This window comes from Vombatus ursinus, unplaced genomic scaffold (genome assembly GCF_900497805.2).
Source record: "Vombatus ursinus unplaced genomic scaffold, bare-nosed wombat genome assembly UNPS02014799.1, whole genome shotgun sequence".
In the NCBI taxonomy this organism is placed as follows: domain Eukaryota; kingdom Metazoa; phylum Chordata; class Mammalia; order Diprotodontia; family Vombatidae; genus Vombatus; species Vombatus ursinus.
Genome location: NW_020954577.1, coordinates 9,258,260 through 9,275,179, shown reverse-complemented (window position 1 = coordinate 9,275,179; position 16,920 = coordinate 9,258,260). Strand labels below are relative to the sequence as shown.

At 41.5% G+C, this 16,920-nt stretch overlaps 1 non-coding gene across 1 annotated transcript; it reads right to left on the bottom strand.

Annotated features, from left to right (window-relative positions):
- Positions 1 to 16,443: 16,443 nt before the first annotated feature.
- Positions 16,444 to 16,550, bottom strand: LOC114050713. Its single transcript, XR_003570060.1, has one exon. It is a non-coding gene; the product is annotated as a U6 spliceosomal RNA (small nuclear RNA).
- Between the last annotated feature and the right edge of the window lie 370 nt (positions 16,551 to 16,920).

Below are 16,920 nucleotides of genomic sequence, written 5' to 3'. Positions count from 1 at the left end.
ATAGTTTGCAAAGTGCTGTACAAATGTTATCTTGTTTGATTCTCACAACAGCCTTGTGAGGAAGGTGCTATTATCATCCCCATTTTGTAGATGAAGATATTGAGGCACAGAGAGGATGAGCAACTTGCCCAGAGTCACACAGCTAATAAATATGGGAGGCTGGATTTGAACTCAGATCTTCCCAATTCCAGACCTAGCTCTCTATTCAGGGAGCTACCTGACAAACATCAACAGCAAAAAAGCAATTAAATAAACAGATAAAAAAAGAGACAAAATCTTACCCAACCGCCTGACCTTTAGGGAGAGAGTCAAAATAGTTAACAAATGACAAACAGTCATCATCCCTTCCCACAAGGCACTCTGACTTGGGTGAACTGAATTCAATATTGGAAGACCTTGACCCCTAAAACAGGAAAGTCAGGCTTTTCTTGTTTTTCTCTAGAGTTCTGAAGAAAACCTCTTCACCCTCTAACTCTAAAATCTTGCTTAGATAGGTCTTTTGTCTAAGATCTGCCCTTAAAGGAATTAAAACGGTACCTTCTAGAAAAGGCACTCCAGGTGCAAAGTGGATATCAGGTATAGGACAGCTATTTATTTCCTTTGCTACAAAGGAAATACTTAAAACACGAAAGACTCATGAGCACACAGTGGCAAAAACTTAAACACAAATAGCTGGGGAGCCCGTCCCAGCTCTAGCCTTCACCTCTAACACTGATTCCTGCCCTTGGGACCCTAGACTTCTGTTTGGTGAGAGTTCTCCATATCTATCTGCCAGCGAGGTGGTGAAATAGACAGAGTGCTGGACCTAGAGTCAGGAAGACCTGATTTCAAATCCAGATTCAGATACCTAACAACTCATTTAACCACACTAAGCCTCAATTCCATCACCTGTAAAATGGGGATAATAGTACCTCCCTCACAAGGCTGATGTGAGAATCAAATGAGACTAGATATGTAAAGTGCTTCACATACAAATGCTGTTGTTATTATGTAGCCCAGACTTAGACCGGTCATCCTGCTCTCCCACTGTCTTCATGCCATGCCAATGCATTTTCTGTCCTTCTTGTCTCTGAAACCTACTTTCACCTCGACCCCAATCTAAGGCTCTTTCCTCAGCAAGTCAAGAGTTGTTGGTATTCATGAGATGGAAAATGGCAGCCCATAGTGTGAAGAATGGTTCACCTTAAAGCTTAGAGCCACCACCCATCTGAAAGGGAACACCTTTCCAACAGTAATAACTTGCCTATTTATAAGTGACATTTAATTGAACCTGCTGTGCACTTCTTTGGGGACTGACTATTTAAAGAACTTTGAACTCAAGAAGATCAGATGGTTTGGAAAAAATGTAGCTGCCAGGAAAGGCTTCATTTGTCCCAGGAAAGCCCCCTCCAGCTACATACTATGCATTCTGCCTAGCTGCATGACCTTTAAGAGTTATGGGATCATGATATCATAAGCATATATACTTAATGGGTATCACATTGCTTGACTTCTCAATGGGTGGGGAAGAGGCCGGAGAGAGGGAGAAAATTTGGAACTAAAATTTTTTTAATGAATACTAAAAATTCAAGTATCTATACTTATGATATCATGATCTTATATGTCTCTTTATATGCTATCCTTTATATATTAAATTGATACTAAACTTCTTTCTTCATCTAGAATATTAACTGTGAGACATTTCAACAAGGAAACATCTTTCCTTCCTCTTACCCAGCCAACAGTGTCTATGCCATGGCAAAAAAGACTCAATGTTTGTTAATGTAGAGAAGGTTGGGGTAACAGCTCTTATATTTCATTACAGGTCAAATCTTGTTACAATGAACTCCAGGGGACTGCCTGATTTCTTTGCTTATACATACTAGAATTTTAGTGAATTGAATTATTGCTTAAAATTTTTGAGCCGTTAAGGAGCACTAGAAATCTTTCTATTGTTGATTCCCAAATTATTTTGTTTTGTTTTGTTCTTAGAGTTATAAGTTTAGAATTATTTTTTAAAAAATTAAAACTTTTTCGGGGGGGGGGGAAGGGGAGTATTCCTCTCAAATAAGTTTAACCCAAACTCGAGTGTCTGTTCCCTGAGGGCAGAAATTGTCTTATTTATCTTTCATCTTCAGTTTTTAGCCCAGTGCCTGGCACGGAGCTGGTGTTTAATACATGTTTGTTGAACTGAATTGGAACCATTCTCATTCCCAGTATTTTTTAATTGACCAAAAACAAACAAACAAACAAACAAAAACCCAAACCCTTGGAAAGCTCATTATCATAGTGGTGATGTCCCTGACAGAAGGACCAAATCCAGAAACAAAATGGAACCAGCAAAAGAGATTGGAAGGCACCACTTAGAAAATTTCACTTTTAATACTTAAATGCCTAATTAAGCAATTATTTAATTATTGTGTTAAAGCTTAATTACCTTCCTTTGCCTTGTGGTTGTGACTGCTGCTACAAACCTCCAGCCTGACTCTCAAGTGCAAATTCGAGCTAGGGGTTCTTTATGCAATGTTCTCATTCATTTACATGAGCCCTCAGAGCCCGGTTCTTACCCTTTTTTGTCTCCGGACCCCTTGGGCCATCTGGCGAAGCCTATGGAGCCCTTCTCAGAAGAGTGTTTTTAAATGGATAGCAGAATGGATTAGAAAGCATAATCCAACAATATGCTGTTTACAAGAAACATGCCTGAAATGTAAAGATTCACACAGAGTTAAAATAAGGGGCTGGAGCAGAATCCATTATGCTTCAGCTGAAGTCAAAAAGGCAGGGATAGCAATCATGATCTCAGCCAAGGTGAAAGGAAAAATAGACTCGATTAAAAGAAATAATGTTTTTAAATGCATAAGATAACATACAGAGGATTACAAAGGAACTAAAGGTTAATGAAAATAAAGATGTAATTTTTTCCCCCATCCAAGTTCACAGATCCCTTGAAATCTACCCACAGATTCCTTTGGGGGGTGTCCGTGGACCCCAGCTTAAGCACACCTGCCTGAGAGTTAGAATAAGATTTCCCTTTCAGTCTAAAGGCCATTTTCATAAAACTCAGGCAACAAATAGCCCTGCGGTGCTTAGCTCTTCCCACCGGTAACACCCTCCCCTCCTCTGCTCTCCCCCCACCACCACCACACACATACACGGGTGTGCATGTGGGGGGGAAGAAGGCAAACCAGAGGGAAAAGATTTGGTGTCAAGGACCCCACATTTTAATTATGCTACTTGAAAAACATGTTATAATAAAAATTGCTTAAATAATATAATTATATAAGGCTTGCAACACATTTGATAGATAAGATTTCTTTTGACTCTCACAACTATCCTGTGCTACAGGGATATGCTAATATTTTTCTCATTTCACAGATGAGGAAACTGATGCTCAGCAAGGTCCATAGCAGCATCACAGATTTAGAATGGGGGGGGGGGGGGCCCTTAGAGGCAATCTAGCCCAAGCTTGTTATTTTACAGTGGAGGAAACCCAGGCTTGGAGAGGTTGTTTATCTTCCCCAAGTTCCCCCAGATAAAAAGCGGCAGAAGGAATGTGAGTGTCCATCCTCTAACTCTGAATCCATCTCATTCTAACTATCTTCCTGACTCCAAGGCCTCCACCCTCTCCCCTCATTTCCCTGCTCGATTTATACCAGAGTACAGCTTTGATTCCTGTCTCTGCCACTGACTTCTAATTTCCTTTCCAGCTCTCAGGCTTCCGACCTATGAAAAGGGCTGGGTTTTGATGTGCAAACACGATGGAGGAGGGAAGGACTGGCCTGGGCCTGCAGAAGCCAGAGTCTGGGCTGCAGCTCCTTCTTTTGCAAAGGCCTGCAAAGTGTCCAGACACATTTCTGTTCCTTCATTCCCTATTCCACACAAGTACTCGGAGAGACAGGACTCTTCACAGAGCCGGTCCTGGGGAGGGGGTTTTGTCCTTGAAAGACAGAGCTGGCTGAGAACGCTTTTGTACCGTATTATCAGGGTTTGAATATCTCTCGTTCCCTTTGTCACCCGGGCAGGCACCTCGCTTCGCAAAGCATCTGGACATCTTTCAGTGGTAATATTCTCTACGAAGACACCGTTTAAGTTCCAATTCGATCACGACCCAATTATCCGATAGATCCTGAATAGAATAAACAGGAGAGGAGGAGAAGAATGCATTGACCTCCATTCTGACTCAAATTAGGAAACCTTTTGTACCAGAAGCCTCCTTCTCTGGAAATACTGCGGCGCCATTTTGTAGAAAGCACGGCTAGGATTCCTCTGTTAGGCTTTAGATTTTCCCGTCTGAAGTTAGATAAAAATGGAGCCTTTTAAAGATGTTTTAAGAATTTTTTTTTTTTTTGTAAGCGCTGAGAAGCAGCTAAGAAACACACTCTTGGTCTGGCCAGTGTGGTAGGGGAACAGTTGTTTGTTTGTTTGTTTGTTTGTTTGTTTTTCCCTCACTGGATTTTGGTCTTTAACTTCCAAAGGTAGGTGACCTAATCTGATCAATGCCAAATTTATCCTTAATGTCTCTAGTTTACATGAAGTAAATGAAATGTGCTATATATTGGTGTCTCATTTCTGTAACTTCAAAGGCACCATCAATTCAATTCATTGGCTTTCTGTTTAAAGTGTTGGGGAAAAGAATCCTTTCCTAAAGCTGAGGGAATCTGAGCCCTGCAAGTTTCTGGACTTTAAAATTTTATTTTTCCCAAAGGCACCTATGTTCCTTCTCTCTTAAAAAAAATCTAAAATTAACTTCAATCTGAAAGCCTTTGGGGTAGAAACATCAAGATTTGCAGGAGAAAACTTCAGTCCAACAAGGATTCCTAGAATAGTATGTAATCAAGGCACTATTAGCATCCTAGATTCAGCCGGAGAGGATAAAAGGCTAGGACCCAAGCTGTAGGCACTGTCTGTTTAGCTCAAGGCGCTGTAAGCAAAAGCAACGTGAAGAGAGAAGCTTTGAGGGCCAAACCGCTGGCCTGCCCTTAATAAGACATCTTCAGGATAAGCTTCAAGGCAGACAATATGCCTTTAATGAAAATGAGCCTTAAAAAGTTTACTGTCCCTCTAGACCTGTGCGGAAGCTCAAACCTTTGCAGGGGGGTCAGTTACACTGAAAGGAGTGGCTTAGGGAGCAGTGATCCAGACCACTCCAAACCTGAGCCTGGCTGTAATGAACCCTACAGAAGCCAGAGACAGGTTTGCATCAATTCTAATCTGGTTTCGATAATGAACAGCTTAAGAAGGAAGCAAAGACAGGGCACAGAGTCTGATGTCAGGGAGACCTGAATATAAATCGGGCCTCAAATACTAGTTGTATGACTCTGGTCAAGTCATTTAACCTTTAGTACTCCATTTCCTTCTCTGAATAATAATAGTCTACTTCTCGGGAAGGTTGAGATAACATGTAAAGTGCTTTGAAAGCTTTAAGAGTGCCATATAAATGCTAGCTATTATTAAGGAAAATTGTTGGTGGCGGTGCTTTCTCTCCCTCTCTTCCTTCTTTCCCCACCCTCTCTCTCTCTTTTTTTTTTTTTTTGAGGACCGTGTCAAAAGTAGTTACTAACATAGTTCCATAAAAGAAAATTCAGAAGACTAGTGGGTACTAGTGACATGGAATTTTAGAAACCCTGGTCGGCACTGTGAAGACCGAATATGCTTTCTCTTCTCCCTTTCTAGTTCGGCAGCCAATTATAAACTATAATTAAAAATAATACCACATTTGGGGTTGTGGTTACACAACGCCAGCACAGCCAGCGAGAAGGTGAAAAATTCCATCCAGTGATTTGTACATCGCCCATCCAATTTTACAGATTTGTTTTTATTAGAGCAACCATCTGTTTTGGCATCGCACGGACATAGCTTCCGAGTCTTAGACGAACGACAGCAGGAGAGAGAAATTTTCTGGCTCTTAGGCATATTCCAGTTGAAATAATTATCGTAAGGCCTTGTTTACCCACAGCCAGTGAAGTGTTTCGTTATAAATAGAGACTATTACAGAGGTATCTACAAGGCCTCTCTGTGCCTTTTTATTTGGAAAAAAAGGGGGGGTGGTGTGTAGGGGGAGATGATTTCATTCTCTTTTCTCTCCATTACTTGCAATGTACATTTCAGATCACAGACACACCCTGTGGGAAAGTATAATAAAGTGGCAATATTTGTACTAACACTATCAAACCCAAACAATAACATGCCCTTTGAGTCTAAGATTGATATCCTCAGAGGTTTCCCATCCCCCCCGTGGCTAACATTTCATTAGAAGCTGGAACAGGGGCCCGCACCCTCTAACAATATCAGGAGCTGGGGGAATGGAGAGAGATTATGTCAGGAGGAAATGTAATGCTGCAGGAAGGCCTCCCTGGTACTCCAACTGGAGTCTTCCTAAAACATGTCCGCAGCAAGGCAAGGACGCCTTTCTGTTTGTTTGTGTTTTGTTTTTTTTTTTTTCACACAAGCCTAGAGGATTAATAGACCTGCTTCAGGCAGGAGTAGGCCTAAACCCATCGGCCACACTTCCCCTGACTCCCCGTGGAGGAAGGATTTATGGAGCCACCATGATGGTCTGGTCTGAGTTGTTGCAGTGGACAGGATGGATGTCTGATACCTTGGTTAGCTCTGATGCAGGAACATGGAAGCAAGAATGAGGGCCATGTCTCATCTTGGAAGTAAGATATTTTAGCATTTCTAAGATTTATTGTGTGTAGAGAAATGACCAATGGCCAGGTGACATGAGCAGAGGGGCCCCATGTGGGGCAACTGGGGATAATGTTACAAGGCCATGGCTCTTCTTAGTCCTTTCGATTGACCGAAACCCTGAAAGACCTCGGCACTCAGGTCCAGAAATGAGGCTCAAGTTAAGGTCAGGGCCTGGCTGGAAAGTCAGTTAATTCACTTCTAGTTTCACTTTCTAGTTTCTCTGAGACCATCTACTTCCTCATAGCAGAGTGCTATTCCATTACATTCGTGTCTCACAATGGGTGTGAGGAATGAGAGAGAACAACTCGCATAACAGCCCACCCTCCATATAAAACTGGCCGCTCAGCCCACTCCCCAGCGGATGTAGGTGCTCAGCCACCTATTACATAGGATGGGCCAGGACCAAGCCTTTGTCAAAGATGGAACCACGGCCTGGGAGGAGCCATCTAGCAGCTCGGTGGGGAGGAGCAGACAGGATGCTGGATTTGGAGTCATGGGACCGAGATTCAAACTCTTCCACTTACTAGCACATATGTGTGACAGTGGGCAAGTCATTGAACCTCTCTGGGTCTCACTTTCCTTATCTGGAAAAAGAGGGAGTTAGACTGCATGGCCTTTGTGGTCCCCTGTGATCCTGGGAGGAGCCAAAGGAAAAGGAAATTAGGGAGACTGTCCTCCCCTCCCCACAGCAGTTTAGCTGCTGGTGTGATTACCCAGGCTCATTTTAAAAGATATTCAACATACTCTCTTCTGTTCTTTTGGGTCTTTTTCTTTTCGCTCTCTACAGTTTTTCCCCGGTGATTGTGTCAGCCTCCAACATCTTTACAGAGATGCCTCCCAGATCTATATATTCAGCCATTATCTAGGGCAACTAGGTAGTGCAGTGGATATACACTGGGCCCAGAGTCAGAAAGATCTGAGTTCGAATTCAGTCTTAGACACTAGTGCTGTCTGACCCTGGGCAAGTCACGTAACCAACCTCAGTTTCTTCAACTCTGAAATGTAAATAATAATAGTATCTACCTCACAGGGCTGTGGTGAGGACCAAAGAAGATAATAATCACAAAACACTTAGGACAGTGCCTGGCACATAGTAGGGTTTAATAAATGAGTTTCCTTCTCCTGATCTCTAGTCCTATATTACTATGTTACGTATATTATCATATTACTATATGACACTAGGTGGGCATCTCCACATGCCCTCAACATGCCCAAGGTGGAGCTGATTGTATTCCTCTACCCCCTGCTGTGAACTCCCCCTGCAAACTTCCCTGTTACTGTTCATGGCCACGCTCTCCTTCTAGTAGCTTCAGTTAGTAAACTGGAGCTAATTTTGACTTCTCCCTCTCCCTCAGCCTTCAGATTCAATCCCTTGCCAAGTGTTTTTAATTCTGCTTCTAATGTCTCCTCCACTAGTACCTTCTGTTTGGACTGTAGCAATAGACTCCTAATAGGTCTCCCTGCCTTCAGACTGTCCCCTCTCCAATCAATTCTCCACAAAGCTTCCAAATTGGCATTACTAAAACAATGTTCTGATCATGTCATTTATTCCCCTGAGAAGATGTGATAGTTCCCTATTGAATAGAGGAAAAAAAACAATCCTTAGCCAGTCATATGAAGATCTACACAATCTGATACTTCACACATCCTTTTTATTATTCAATATTTATTTTATTTTATTTTTGTTACATTTGAATTATAAGCTGTTTTGCTCCCTCCCTCCCAACCCAGCACTGAAGAAGGCCAACATTTGACACAGATACTTACATGGAATCACACAATGCATAATTCCGGAGGTCAGTTCTTTCTTTCGAGTTGGATAGCATCTTCCTTCATAGGTCCTTTGTAGTTGATTTGAATAGTCATGCGACTCCGCTTTGTTCATTCACAGTCATTCTTCAAACAGTACTGCTGTTATTGTATACAACATTCTCTTGGTTCTGCTCATTTCACTCTTCATTATTTCACACAAGTCTTTCCATGTTCTCTTAAAATCATTTCTTTTTTTTTTTTCATTTTTTTTGAGGCAATTGGGGTTAAGTGACTTGCCCAGGCTAGTAAGTGTCAACTCTCTGAGGCTGGATTTGAACTCAGGTCCTCCTGATTCTAAGGCCAAAGCTCTATCCACTGCACCACCTAGCTGCCCCATGCTCATCATTTCTGACAGCACTGTAGTGTTCCATCACAATCATATACTACAATTTATTCAGCCATTCTCCAGTTGATGGTCATCTTTCCAGCTCTTTGCCACCGCAAAGAGAGCTGCTACAAATAGTTTAGAACATATGTCACTTTAGGAAACAGACCTAATAGTGGTATTGCTGGTCAAAGGGTATATACACAGTTTTGTAACTCTCGGAGCATAATTCCAGATTGCTCTCCAGAATGGTTGGATCAGATCACAGTTTTGGCAACATTATATTAATGTCTCAATTTTTCCACCTCCCCTACAATATCTGTTATTTTCCCCTTCTATCATTTTAGTCAATCTGATGGCTATAAGATATCTCAAAGTTGTTTTAATTTGCATTTCTCTTATCAATAATCATTTAAAGCCTTTTTTACGTGATTGTAGATATACAGATATATGTATCTTTGATTTCTTCTTCCAAAAACTGCCTGTTCATATCATTTAATCACTTATCAATTGGGAAATGACTCATCTTCTTATAAATTTGAAAATTTTCACTAAATCTTTGAGATATGAGACCTTTATCTGAGAAGCTGTCTAGAATATCCCCCCCCCCACCAATTTTCTACTTTTTTCTAATCTTGGCTATATTGCTTTTATTTACACAAAACTCTTTTAATTTAATGTAATCAAAATTATCCATTTTACAATGTTCTCTGACTCTTGTTTATTGCATAAATTCTTCTATCCATAAATCTGATAGGTAACATATTTCATGTTATTCTATATACATCCTTTGAAAAAAAATTTTCAATTAAAAAAGTCTATTTTCTCTCCCTCATACCCTTCCACTCCAATGGGAAAGAAAGAAAAACAAAACCCTCGGGACAATACATGGTCAAGCAAACACATTCCCACCATGGCCGCGTCCTGAAAGACGTCTCCTTCTGAACCCTGAGTCCATCACCTTTCTGTCAGTAGGTAGATGCTGCTAGTTCAATGATGCTTCACCATCAGACCTTCGGCATCACAGCTGGTCATTGCACTGATGAGGCTTCTCAAGCCTGGTTCTCTGTTTTCTCTCTAACGTGCTTGTTTGTGTATAAATTGTCCTCCTGGGTCAGTTACTTCACTTTGCATCAATTCATAGGAGTCTTTCTAGTTTCTCTGAGACCATCTACTTCATTTCTCATAGTAGAATGCTATTCAATTACATTCATATGCCACAATTTGTTTAGCCATTCCCCGAATGATGGGCATAGTTTCTATTCTTTGCCCCCACAAGAGAAGTTGCTATAACTATTTTAAATATTTTATTCAATATTTTATTTAAATATTGCCACAAATATTTTTTTAAAAGTCTTTTTCCTCTTTCTTTGATCTCTTTGGAAGGAAGGAAGGAAACAAGCATTAATTAAGTACCTACTACGTGCCAGGTACTGGGCTAAGAACTTGACAAATATTAGCTCATTTGATCCTCACTGCAGCTCTGGAAAGGCTATTAATATCCCCATTTTACAGTTGAGGAAACTTAGTCAAACAGAGGTTGTGACTTGCCCAGGTTCACACAACTACTAAGTGTCTAAGGACAGGTCATCACCACATCTGGCATACACGTCTTCCTCATTTCCGTCTTAGAGAATACTTAGTTCCCTTCAAAGTCCAGCTGAGATGCCATATCAGACCTTTCCAGAGTCTTTAGTGCTTAGCAGTCTCTGTCTTTTGAAATGACTTTAGATATTCTTTGTATGTATTTATCCAGAATGTATTCTCCCTAACAGCTCTCCCTGGTAGAACATACACTTCTTGGTGGCTGGGCTACGTTTGTTTTTGTCTCTTCTGCCTCCTCTTTGTGTACCCAACACCAAGCACAGAGTCTTACATACAGCAGGCTCACAATCAGTTCTTGTTGTGTTGGCTTGGATGTCAAGGGCATCCTTGTAGAGGAGGGGGCAAGACAGAAGAAAAGGCATAGTTTCCATATTGTCGACCGTCTGTACAGACAAAAAAGTCTCATTACATAGGTTATAGTAAAGGGAATCTAACCAACTTAGAGGTGCAACTGAAGGCTGCCTCGGTAAGGACGGTCACCAACCATTACGGCAAGGAACTTGCAACAGAAGCTGGCTACCAGCATAACCCTAAACGTACAAGATGTTTGCAAGCAGAATTTACTGTCTGGGAAACTTCCCCTCCTACATTTGTGCAAGTGTTCAATGGTAAGAGGCTTAGCAATTGGAGAAAACAATGCGACTGAAAACGCCTTTGGAAAGCCAGCACAAAGCTGGACAATGCCCATCCAATATGCTTATTGGAGAAACTGAATATAATGAAGGTAGCAGGACCCTGCTACCTACATCAGCGGCCAGATGAAATAGAAGTGGTGCCTAGCTACCCCCCGGACAAAAGGCTGTGTGTTTACTGGGAAAAACTGACAATTCATCTGATCAAAGACTGGAATGCCCACTCTGAAATGGGCATTCTGCTAAGCCCTTGGATACAGGGGTTAATCAGAGAAGAAGCCTGTCCCCCTGACCTCACAGAGCATACCCAGGCACACTCGACGAGCTCGCACAAAGCACGGCGACAAAGGACCCAGAAACTAAGCACACTCCACATATCACATGGCGTTTTTGTCCAACAGGCAGGCAACACTTTACATGGGTATTTTTTAAAATGTTCTGCCTCATTTTTTCCTCTTCAAAAAGGGTTTTGTTTCCTCCATCATTCTAGTGGGTTTAGTTAGTAATAGAGTTTGGACTAGTTGAGGGCAAAAAGGGAATTTCCCCTTCCAATTCCATTGTTTCCAGGGAGTGCTGGGACCGACGGATAGAAATTACAGATTTCAGTTTAATATGAGGAAGAACTTTCTAACAATGAGATATCCAACAATAAGAACAAAAGGCCTAATCAGATGGTAAGGGCCACATCGGTGATGGATTTCTGTATGGACGGAAGATTGGGCCAGAATAATAGCACTTTAGATTTGAAAGGCACTTCAGAAGTCATGGAAAGTCTCTTCTAACTCTAAGACTCTACGAATTGGACCAGAAAGGTCTCTTCAAAATTCCCTGCAGTGACTTGCCCGATAGCACAGAAGAAGTAAGCAGAAAAAATTCGGATTTGAATCTCGATGCTCTGGCTGCTGTACCAGGGCCGGGGGTAGGGAAGAGACACACAGACAGGCCCAGGCACAGAGATACATGGGGACAGAGAGAGAAAAGGGGCTCGGAGGTGGTGAGAACACAGAAAGGACACTAAATGAAAAGAGATCGAAGATAAGATGCTCAAAGGAAGGTCAGTGATTGCAGCAGGGAGGGAAATGGTTGCCGAAGAGAGCAGAAGGAAGTCGGAGGATTAGGCACTCCTAACCCCGGAGCCTCCACGTCCGTCCGAGTTGCCATTATAGGTCCCATCTCTGCCGCTGCCATTTGCCTGAGACCTCTTTAGCTCCACTTGAAAGGACCTGGAAAGAACAGAGATTCCAAATAGGGAGGTAAATTATGTTAACATTAAAAAGAAAGTATTTTTGTGGGCTTCTGTGTAACAACCCACTTACATTTAGTTGCTTTGGACTGAGGATTTATTAAGCACCTACTGTCTGCCAGGCACTATGCTAAGCATTTTACAAATACTGTCTCATTTGAGCGTCATAACAACCACGGGAGGTTTTTCTTTTTCCTTCATAACTTCAATTTCTTCCCTTGAGAACTGCCTGTTCATATCCTTCGGCTGTTTATCAACTGAAGTTAATAAATGCTCGGCGAATGAATAAATGAATGAATTTATCAGAGATCGAGCAGACAGATTAAAGTAATTTTTGTCATAAGATCATAAATTCAAAGCCAGATTGAATCCTGGATGTCACTTAGGACGGACCCTCTAACTTTACAGATGAGGAAAAGGAAGCTTAGATACTGAAACTACTTACCCAAGGTCACCCAGCTACTAAGTGGCAGTTGCTGGGATGTAGCTGATGCTACATCCAATGTCTTTCCACTGGGCTACCCTAGGTAGGAGTCTTTCTTCTCACTATTTCAGCAAAAAAAAAATTTTTTTAGAGAATTAGATCAGCATTAATAATAGTAATGGCTAATGTTTATATTTATCTTGTGCCAAGCACTGTGCTAAGTGCTTTACAATTGTTATATTATTTGATCCTCACAATAACTGTGGAAGGCAGATGCTATAATTTAATGAGAAAACTGAGCCACAGGTTAAGTGATTTCAGCAAAGGTTTATGAAGATTTCTCCCCAAATGTGACCCACTAGAGTTCCCACAATCTGAAAATGCCAGTTTTAACCTAAAATGATTGTTGTTGTTGCTGTTCTTTCACAAAAGCCTTTTCCTCATTAGAGGAAGTACATTATCCCCATTTTGACAGATGAGGAAACTGAGGCTCAGAGAGAGGGAAGTGACTTGGTCCTGTCACATAGCTAGTAAGTATCCAAAGTGGAATTCCAGTCTGGATCTTTTCCCCAATCCAAATCCAATGAACTCTGCTGCCTCTCCATTCCAGGTGAAGCCACAATCATTTATCAAGTGCTTATTATGGGCCGGGTGCTAAATTAACTAAGAGGGGAGAATTCCGAGGAAGATAACTATGGGAAGTAAGGGAAGGACCTTGGTGGGAAGAATGGGGATAGAACTAGCATGTGTGTGTATTCACTAGGGTGGAAGAGCTGGGAGTCTGCAGTTTCTGAGCAGACTATAAAAATGATATGAGACTCCTGAAACATCCATAGAAACCTTAAAGCAGCTACTTCTTATAAATTCTTCCTCGTTGGTAAATGGATATTTTAAACACTGAGGGGAAAGTTAGTGATTTTACTAGAATGAGACCTTTGTAACATTTTTATACAAGCTTTTTTCAAATACACACACACATACACAAGAAAGTGATTGCAGATCACACTTCAAGGAAATTACCAAGGTACTAAAAAGATGTCCACTCATAAACCCAATGAAGCCAGATTTCTGACACTTTAATTAAATAGTGAGAGGTAACCACGTAATCGAGCACTTCATTAAATTAAAGGCTAACTCAGGCAGAAGAATGCTCTGTGTAAAGAGGCTGAGGGTCAGAAGGTCTCCAAAAAGACAGAGCCATCCAAGTTCGCTCCTCCCCATCCCTTCACAACTCGACTGAAAACAGTCTCCCAACGTGGCTGTGCCGGCCTGCCTTGGACAGGATCATAGCTGGAAACATCTTCTTCCGTGCCCTGACCACAGGGTAGGTGCCAGATTGAAAACCGAAGCGTATGCCTTCTTCAGTGCTGGGGGAGAAGTCTAGTGTCTAGGTGATTATGGCATGTTCCTTTTCTTTTTTCTTTGTGTCCATTTCATTATTCCTATTGTATCAGAAAGGGAGCGTTTTATCTGCTCTCAGACACTGGATAGGGAAGGAACTTGCAGTGTTATCAGTGATTTATATTATCCACTCATTCATAGACCCCAGAAGCAGGGGCAATCTCTAGTCAATAATCTATGATTGATGGTTATTGACCTGATCAGTCCTCACAGCTAGGGAGCATTTTCTGTTGTTATAGGTCACATTTCACTCATGAAAGAAACCAGTCCAAAGTAGATCTAGGCCAACCCAGAAACACTTCCAGGAAGCTGTGACTATGAAAGCCACCCGGGTGCTGTACCTGCAGCTGTCATTCCGTTCGTACTCATCACAAAACCAGGGAAGGGGCAGAGAGTATAAGGCACAGTGTTATCATATAGGACGAGGTCATAAAACCACATGCAGGTGGTGTACGACATAGTAAAGGTTTAGTGCTTAAAAGGGCTGTAACATATAGGGCATGGTACAGACATTTTTATAATATGGGATTTTTAAGAACTTGCTTTCTAATTTTATGTGTGTGTGTGTGTGTGTGTGTGTGTGTGTGTGTGTGTATGTGTGTAGTATCAATATGAATCACTTTCCCTGTAGTTTTGTTTTGTGGTAAAGTACTCTTTAGTTTCTGGGGCCCCTGAAAAACAAATTGATATACTCATTTCCTGAAGTCTTTTAAGAAAAAAAAAATTTTTAAAGGAATAGTTCCAGGATTTCCTCAAATAAGAACTGAAGCCAGGACACCAGGGTCCTCATTTTAGTTCTGCCATTAACTAACTGTGTGGCCTTGGGTACTTCTTCAGGGCTGCTTACTCATCTGTAAAATAAAAGAGTAAGAAAAGATGGTCTCGGAGCTCTTTTCTTGTTCTAAAGGCCCTTATCTTCATCTATGACCTCATCTCCCTGAGATTCGTCCACCCACGGTCCACCCACGACGGTAGAGATCAAACTTGTCTGTGAGGCCTCATGGGAAAAGCGCGGATGCTGAGAGCTTTCTCCTATCAACTGGTTATAGGTCCTGTCTTTATCCTCTTAGGAAAATACCGCATTAATGGGAATTGTTCTCACCTATGTCCTTTTCTACCTCACGTACTTGTTATGAAAAGCTTTGGAAGTCGTGTTTTTTCATTGTGCTCTTAGGCCTTTTATCTTTTTTTTTTGTTGTTGTTGTCATTCCTGGGTTTGTCCCACCGCCATGTGGTTGTGACCCCTGGTTCTGCCTTGGACCCTTGCTTTTATAAGCAAGAAGATTGCATCCGATGCTGCCTACCACACCCCACATCTGCAGTCTCCCCCTCTTTACTGAGAAGGAAATAAGTTTCATCAGTTTTCTAGGACTGAGATCAGCCACTACCGGGAGAGTCTCACTGCCTTTTACTAGCGTTTTTATTGACATTTTTGTAATTATTGTGTGCAGAGCTCTCCTGACTGCTTCCTTGGTGATGCATAATTAGTTCAGCCGAAGCTTTCCATATTTCTTCAAATTCTTCATATTCGTTCTTCCTTTCAGAGCAATGATATCCTATTACATTCGTCACACCATAATTTCTTCAGCTATCCTAGATTGTTTTGAATTTTTTGCTGGAAATTATTGCTATAAAAATTTTGGTATATATGGAACCTCTCCCTCTCTTCAGTGTCCTCAGGGTAAATGCCCAGTAGTAGGATTGCTAGGTCAAAGGGTACGAGAAGTGTGATTTTTCTCATATAATTCCAAATTGTTTTCTAAAAAGACCAGACCGATTCACGACTCGGCAGCCGAGTGTAATTGTGTAAACGGGTGCCTCTAGCCACAGCGCCTTCCCGGCCACCTATTTTCATCCATTATCGTTTCCACTTGGGGGAGGGGTGAGATCAAATCTCAGGACTGTTTTAATTTGCATTTCTCTTATTATTAGTGATTTGTAGCAGGCTTTCATATGGTTGTTAATATTATGCAATTCTGCTTTTGAAATAATTTGTTCTTATCTTTTGACCATTACTCTATTGGGAAATGCCATTTGGTCTTATATATTCGTGTCAATTCCTTATATATCTTAGCTACCAGACTTATCAGAGATATTGGATGTAAAGATTTTTCTCCACTTAATTCGTGCTCTTTGTGCTCTGGCTGCATTGATTTTTGTGTGCAAGCTTTTTAATTTTATATAATCAAAATTGCCCATCTTGTCTTTTGTGGTCTCCTCTATCCCTTGTTTATTAATTTCCTCCTAGCCAGAGCTGTGAAAGGTATCTCCTTTCCTCTTTTAATTTTTTTATGTGATGTGACCTTTTATGTTTGGGCTTCGGATCCATTTAAAAAATATGGAACGCTTCACAAATTTGCTTGTCATCCTTGCACTGGGGACATGCTAATCTTTCCCGTATTGTTCCGATGTTAGCATATGGGCTGTCAAAGCAAGCACCTCTTATGCCTTTTCTACCAGTTCTTATCCCGCTTTGCTCATTCTGCCGGGGAGTTGACACTCTCGGGGGAGAGGCAAGACGGTGTGGAGAAAATCAGGCCCAATCTGGATTTGAAGGTTCCTTAGAGGCAGGGCCAGTGGTTTCCAATCTTGTTAGGTTAATACAAAAAAATCTGCATTTCATGCAGTTCAACAAACATACACTGAGCACTGGGAACAGGCACTGTGCCCAGCCCCAGAGATATAAAGATAACATGGAAATAACTCCTACCTTTCTATTCTACTGGGAGTAGAGGCAGTGGAAAAAGTTGAAGAAACCCTGGATTCCAACCCAAAGGACCTAGCTCTGCTACTTAACTGCCTGCATTAG